This window comes from Stegodyphus dumicola, chromosome 5, assembly GCF_044657685.1.
Source record: "Stegodyphus dumicola isolate Sdum_Otavi_A_Nest chromosome 5, ASM4465768v1".
Classification (NCBI taxonomy): Eukaryota; Metazoa; Arthropoda; class Arachnida; order Araneae; family Eresidae; genus Stegodyphus; species Stegodyphus dumicola.
Genome location: NC_140772.1, coordinates 78816039 through 78823872, shown reverse-complemented (window position 1 = coordinate 78823872; position 7834 = coordinate 78816039). Strand labels below are relative to the sequence as shown.

The 7834-nt window shown below is 33.4% G+C and overlaps 1 long non-coding RNA gene across 1 annotated transcript; it reads left to right on the top strand.

Moving 5' to 3' along the window:
• The first annotated feature begins 1045 nt into the window (after positions 1–1045).
• LOC118189704 (uncharacterized) lies at positions 1046–5548 on the top strand. The gene is made up of 2 exons (XR_015041428.1): positions 1046–1204; positions 5351–5548. It is a non-coding gene; the product is annotated as an uncharacterized LOC118189704 (long non-coding RNA).
• The last annotated feature ends 2286 nt before the right edge of the window (positions 5549–7834 follow it).

Below are 7834 nucleotides of genomic sequence, written 5' to 3'. Positions count from 1 at the left end.
TAATTTAAAATAAGACTACAGTATTTACAGTATTTTTAATAATTCATTGCTATCTTACAGCTGCACATGTACCGTGTTCATTGAAAACTATAATACTGAAATACTTTGCTATAATATATAAATTAAATTTCAAGGATTTTGCGTATAAAGAATATGAAGAGGAAAAATTTGAAATAATGTCCCATTTTATATATTAATAAAGAGGCAAATTTAAGTAAAGTGAATGGTCTACATATTTTAATTTAATTAAGTATTTTGTTGAAGTCTTCCCCATTTGAATGTTATTTCAACTTCATTCTAGGACGTTATACTACTGAATTATTTAAGAAAGTACGCCAAACTTCAATTTAAAATTATTAGAATTAAAGTGATTAAAATGCAAAATGCGTTTGAGTGTACTCCAATACGTTGAATTATTGGACAATTTATACTCCCGTATCTCCTCGTACTTGGACATAATAGTTGCTTACAGAAAGAGTCCATTTTATTTTCTGTTCTTAAGCAGTTAGCTGTGCACTGGTTCTCTGCAATAAAATTGTCTTTAATATATTTAATCTTTTGAGCTGTTATTGGTATTAATTGCACTCCATGCTCTGTTTGACTTTGTAAGTTACAACTGAGCTTAAGCTGCAAATTTCGTTCAATTTATTTGAATCCAGAAGCAGTGGAAACACAAGAGTAATAAAAATAAAAGATAATTTTAATATGAAATTTTCTTTTGTAGTAATTTAGTTTCCTTTAGTAAACAAATTAGAATTGTCATTTTGTGAAAATACATTGCAATTGTTCTAGATTAAAAGCAAAGAACATAATGAGAAATAAACGATACCGATATTATGTAAAATAAATTTACATAGAAAACGTAACGGAATTTCATGATAATTAAAGTTACTCTTGGCAACAAGATGAAAAGGGGAAAATGCTAGGTTATCAATTAATTGAATAGCACATCACGTGTCACTGTGTTTTATTACACCAGATTTGAGGGGGGGGAAATTCAAATCAAGCTGGTGAAGAAAGCTAATGTCTTAAAAAATAGAAATAACCTTCTTTTAAAGCTCAACTTTAAATTATATCCACTTTTTTACAGCATTTTTATAAACATCCTGTCAATGGTTGCATAAATTTAATCATGGCTAGGGAAAAAATATTTGATTCAGTTTTTCAAAAAGCTTTCACTGAGGCCATAAACAAAGAAGACAAGGTAAGCCATTCAAAATACCTAGAAATTTTCGCTATAAATGAACACTGATAATCATGGATAAGCAGCTGAAAGTATGAGTGATGGAATAGCAACAGGTAGAGGAAACTGAGTTTATTCAACATTTTTTTTTTTTTTTAACTGCTGCTTGAATAAAAAAAAATGTAGATAGGAGGAACAGGTTATTGGTACGATGCTGTTATCGAGACTGTCGCCATACGTTTTGCTAAATTGGCTAAGAGACCGATTCATATGAAGTCGTCAATATTTACATTTAAAAAAAAAAGTAGAAAAGTGTCGTTTCAAAACTGGCAGCAAAGAATATAAATTCGGCTAAAGTGCAGAATCGCCCACTTATTTGTTTGGCGCTTTTTACAAGAGTAAGAAGAATTGGATTTCTGTCTATTTTCTTTGACTTTTAAAGTTAAAATAGGTACATGTGTACATGGGTAAAGTCAAGAGAGTGCACAATGCCATTTTTGTCAATTCTGGGATTTTTTTAAACTGAAAATAGGTCGATATGTACATGGATACCGAGTATGTGCAATTCTTAAATACGCGCCAAGCAGTGGGTGATTTTGCACTTCACCCTTTTTTCGTTGTTTTACTTGAAGTCCTGTTTTAGATATTTTTGCATCTTTACATGTTGTTTAGATATTTTTGCATGTTTCCGTTACCTGTTTTTTGCTTGTTTACAGAATTAATTCAAATTCGCAAAAGAATGTTAAATTAGATAAACATTCTTGTGTTTATCTAATATGGCGATGAGTTAGCGATTTTCGATTTTCTAAAACGCGCAAAAACAACCGGTTTGGCGAATTGGCAATTTTTTGAAAATGCGCCAAACTGGACCGTAATATCCAGTTTTACCTATACGAGAAAACTTTGGCCATTCATAAATGGCTAGACTCTCAGTAAAAATAGACGGCAATGGTAGTATTGTCCAAATTGATGCAAGTTTGGTTTCGCATCGACAAAACAGCGTTAGTCGTTTCCTTTGGCCACAGTAGATATGCGGCGGAATTTGTCGATAAACAAAAGAATGTTTTCAGTTGCTCTGCGAGAGTTTTCCTTAAATTTGTAGAGAAAATATTATTCATGACACTTTAATATACTCAGAATGTTGGGAAATGTATAACACTGAAAAATTTAAAGAGACCAGATTTGAATCTTTCTGAATTTTATCGATCGAATATAATTTTATCGATCGCGATACTGGTTGTCTTACGCAAACTACGGTGAAGTTATGTGGCAGTGCGAAATAAATGTCAACGTGGCACTGACCGTAACAAACAGATTTTGATTTAATTGAGTTTCTGAGGTGGCAAAAGCGTCTTAAAAACGCAAGTGTTCCACCAGACATTTTAAAGGATATTCCCAGTTTCATGCCTCTGTGTTAATCTAAATTCCCTAACCTATCTTTCTTCTGATATTTTTGGCAAGCTTTTTAATTTATATTAAAAATTTCTAATTTTATGAATATCTGTTATGTTAGCATTTCCTGTAGATTTTTTCTTAAGTGTAATGTAAATACTATGTACGTCCAGAAAGTATGTTCCGTTTGGTAATAAAAGTAAATTGTGTACAGCTACAGAAAAGTTATTTATTGCACAAAATTCAACAACTCTTAAACTACTTTTCCACATAACTACCGAAATATTGCAGGCATTTGTCATAGCGTGGCACAAGTTTTTGTATACCTTCTTCATAGAAATTTGCCGCCTGTGTCTTCAACCAGTTGGAAACAGTTTCTTTCAGCTCGTCGTCATTGTTCAAGTGTTGACCGCCAAGGAAAGACTTAAGATGTAAGAACAGATGAAAGTCGCTAGGAGCGAGGTCAGGGCTGTACGGAGGATGGTCCGTCCCAGCCAAATCCCTGTAGGAGGTTTTTCGTCACATTTGCAGTGCGTGGTCGTGCGTTGTCGTGAAGAAAAACAACACCTTTTGACAGCAATCCTCGGCGCTTATTCTGTATTGCGCGGCGCAATTTCCGAAGTGTCTCGCAATAAGCGTCTGCTCTGATTGTTTGACCACTCGGTAAGAAATCAATGAGTAAGATGCCTTTCCGGTCCCAGAACACTGTGCGCATCATTTTTCGAGGTGTCAAGATTTGCTTCGGCTTAACCTTTGCTGGGGATGAAGTGTGCCTCCATTCCATTGATTGCCGCTTACTTTGAGGGGTGTCGTAAGAAACCCAAGTTTCATCTCCTGTGACTATCTGTGTCAGAAATTCTTCGCCGCTTTCAGCATAACGGGTCAAAAACTGAAGTGCGCTACTCATCCGTTTCGTTTTGTGTTGCTCAGTAAGAATCTACCCAACGTGAGCAAAGTTTACGAAATTTCAGTTTTTTGGTAAGAATTTCATGCATTAGTGATCGTGAAATTTGGGGAAATTCCATAGCGAGAGCACTAATTGTAAACCTTCGGTTTTCATGGATCTTGTCATCAATCGCGTGAACAGTTCTTCTATAACCAAAGATGGACGCCCACTTCGTTCTTCATCGTGCACATCACTATGTCCGTCATTGAACTTTCGAACCCATCTTCTCACCATTGAATCACTCATCGCTTTTGGTCTGTAAACATCGCAAATTTGCCGATAAATTTCACTAGGTTTCACTTTCCTCGCATTCAGAAAACGAATCACAGATCTGATTTCACAAGCGGCGGGATTTTCAATCAACACCGACATTGTAAACAAGCACAACAAAGCGTACGTGACTGACAGCGATCTCCAAATGGCGCGCGTTTCTTCTCCTTGATACAGAGCGTCTACTGCGCATGTGCGGAACTGCGATCGCAGAGCTGCAGCGGAGATAAATTGAAACGGAACTTACTTTCTGGACGTGCCTATTTATAGACTATTTTTATGCTTCGAATTTTTCATCAGCTTTTGGCGATATCCGAATCCTGTTCCGATAACAGAACAATACTAAATTATGCTGTACACAAAGTAATAAATCGAAGTGCTTCATATAATATTCATGTTGGGATTATAAATTATGTAATTCAATCCAATTCAGCAGATGAGGAATTGAAATTGCAACTCCTGTATCTGCAGATGCTTGTTTTCAATCGTTCCTTTCCCAGATCTTAATCACCATTTCTGATTTCTGCCAGAATGTTCGAAGAGTATATTACAATATTCCTTCTTCCTGTTATTGAAGGAACAAGAAAATAAGCTGAAGAACTAGTATTCTAATTTTCCTTTAACTGTAAATGTTAACTAAAGTAATTTCAACTTTTTGTTTAAATATAGCTAATTTTTTAAATAAAGCCACTTATAAATGGGTTTTTCCGAATAAAATGATCTAATGAATAGTAATAAATAGCAGGACGAAGCATGGCAGATCCAGTTTTGCTTCGAAGCATTTCAACGCGAAGTGCTGAGTATGTTCTTATAAAACTCATTTTGAGAAATTTAATATTTGGAACCGTAAAAGTTTACAATTGGGTGGCCCTTGTTTTTTTTTTTTTTTTTTTTTTTTTTTTTTTTTTTTTTTTGGCGATTCGTTTTTGATGCCAATATCGGCGCCAGGAAAACACAGTTTTAAGATGTTTCAAGATCGCCACTACACTAAACCAAAATTAGAAGTCAAAGAATTGGACAAACTCGGTGTCCATGTACACATCGATCTATTTTCACTTAAAAAAAACATCAGAGAATTGAACAAACTAGGCATTGCGCACTACCTTAATTTTGTCAATGTATAGATTGATCTATTTTCACTTTAGAAAAATTAGGAAGCTCAAACAAAATTAATATTATCATGGTAACCAGAAATGGGGTTTCATCGCCAAAAACTAAACAAAATTTGTCCCTAATCGAGGGGGCACCCAATTCTACACTATAGCCTTTGGAACTATGTGTCTAGAATTAATATTTTAGGAAAGAAAGTCTGTAGTCACTTTTTTTTATCTAATAAGGCTTCTATAAAGACCTTGTATAATCCTAGCTTTGAAAACATTCCTTTAAGTTACTTAAAAGTTACTTGTTGTGTTAAATTAGAAAGCAACAATTTTACAACATTTAAGATTATCTTGAAATTATTCTTTTGCAATTCTTTTCAAAAAATTGCTTTTATATCCGTATCTTATGTCTTTTGGAGAAGAATGCCATTATATAAGGCAATCACTCATCTTTTTTAGTTACGAAAACAATGGTATTTAGAAGAGGAAAACGTTTTTCCTCACATAGAACGTGTGAGTATAGATACAAGTGATAGTGACAGCGAAAGTTCCACTTCAATGCCAGAAGCGCCAGAAACTAATATTTGCAAGAACTGCGTATCTTATCCTCCTGAATCTGAAAAAAAGAAAATTAAAGAAGGCAAAGGTATAACCTAATGATGATAAATATGTTCAATATAAATTAGCATTGCGTGGCTATATTCATTTTAATTAATATTATAATTATACACAATATTAATATTATAACTACTATATACAATATAGTAACATAAAATCACATATATACGGTTCACACTCATAGTTATATTTAATTTACTATACCTTATTAGGTATTATTCATATTAAATAACCAGTACGATCAATATTTCTCTAAAAAATGACTGATTTTGAAATATTGCTATTTTCGTCTATAACAAGGTTTCTTAAACTGTGGGTAGCGACCCTCAATGGGTTCGCCAAAAATTTTAGCAATTTTGATATTTTTTTACTTAGTATAATAATTTTACAATTACCAAATATTTTTACACAATGTATCTGAAAATAGGTAAAGATAGGACAATGCAGACATAGAAAAAAAATGACAACGTTTTGACGCATCCTTTTTATAGTACAAACGTTAATTTTCCTTGCTTTGCTGACGTGACGCTGTCATTTCGTCTGTTACTTATGTAAAATGTTCACATTGTTCTATGTCTTAAAATTAAAGTTAATGTCCTAAAACTGCAATAGTATATTACAGTACAAGTGAAAAAAATTGACAGTTTCACTCACGCGTGTGTCGGATTTACGCAATACTTATGGGGTTCCACAACGTTTTTTAAATATTATGGGTTCCTGGGGATCAAAAATGGTATCGATATGTTTTGTTTAAAAGAAATTAAATAATGATGAATCTGTATCAATGTCTGAATGTTCCTCGCCATGTCGAAAAACGACGGCGTATAGAGCTACCTAATATTTTATACAAGTAGTTTTCCAGTTGAACATGTACACCTCGGATCCCAAATAATAAATTCTGAATTTTTTTTTATTTATTTCAGATTTTGTAAACAATTAATGGATTCTGGATTAATAGACTCACTGATTTAAAATCGAGGAGTTGCACCACTGTTCAAAATTAAGCATCTTTATTTCAAGCACTTTAGACTGTTGCAATTCGGCAAACTGTAAGATACTCATCTTTCAGTTTAATTAACAATCTTGGCTATTCCAAAGCAATGTGTTGCCATTACGCAACGCCTAAGATTCATGTGCCTAACTTTCAGACTTCATCTAGTAGTTTATTTAGTAACAAACTAAGTCACTTAAAAGCGATAAATACAGTTTTTAGAAATGTTCTCTTCTTTTTAATATGATTGGTTTAAATAAAAATCATAAGATACCGAAAGAGAAATATTAAATAGTTTTCTCAAATTTCACTAAGAAAATTTCACTAGACTTATTGAAATCATCATGTAGTACGTTTTCCATTCCTTATGATAAATATTTCAAGCACCAGCCTCTCAAGTTGCTATTGTTTAAAGAAATACTACAGCGAAACATATGTACGGAATTCTACAGGGAATTCTATAGACGAGCTGTGTCTGATAGTTTGTCTTTGAAATTTTTCGTATTCTTGACCTTATTTTTCACTGTATACTGCGGATCCATTGGTATGGATTATTTTACGAAATGGTGATCTTTAAAAGATAGCGGGTCAACAATTTTCCCACCACGCATGAGAAAAAATGTACTTTGCATTGAAAACGTAATATCTGACAGAAAGTTTGAGAAGCTTGCCCAAAATGTTAGGTAACAGTTAATAGATCTAATGATGGTAAGCTTCTTTGAAATAATGTAAGCAAGAACCATCCCTGCCTAAATGATGACTGTCTTCAACAGCAATCTACATTAAACTCATAACATTGTAATCTCCAGAAAATGTATTAAGTAAAACTTGTTTGAGCTCAAAGATCTTCGCAGTTATGTGCTTTGATGGAGGAATTTGAATGTTAGTAAACACTAGCTTACCGTAAAAGTCTTCTAGGCATATTACTACAGTAAATTCCTCTTTAAAATAAAAAGAGGAGTTATGGTAACCTTATAGGTAATGTTTACTAATGATTGTCTGAATGTTAAACTTTGAAATAATTAAACACTGGAATTTCATTTAATATGTCTGGAGAAGAATTATTGAATAATTTTTCTCTAGAACGCATTGTGCTGTATGACTTGTTGCTGACTCATGACGCTGCTTATTGCTTAGAAGAACTACTGGCTGTCCTCGCTTTACTAAATGTCGAATAGATATCTAGTTGTGGGCTGCATTCTTCAACTTGTTCAGCTCGGCTTTGAATGTTTGACATTTTCTAGCGAGGCAGATAAGATGTCTTGAAAATTGTTCCTTGTATTTGTATTTGAAGCGATGTAATTCATACACTGCGGAACGGTTGCAGTGTATTT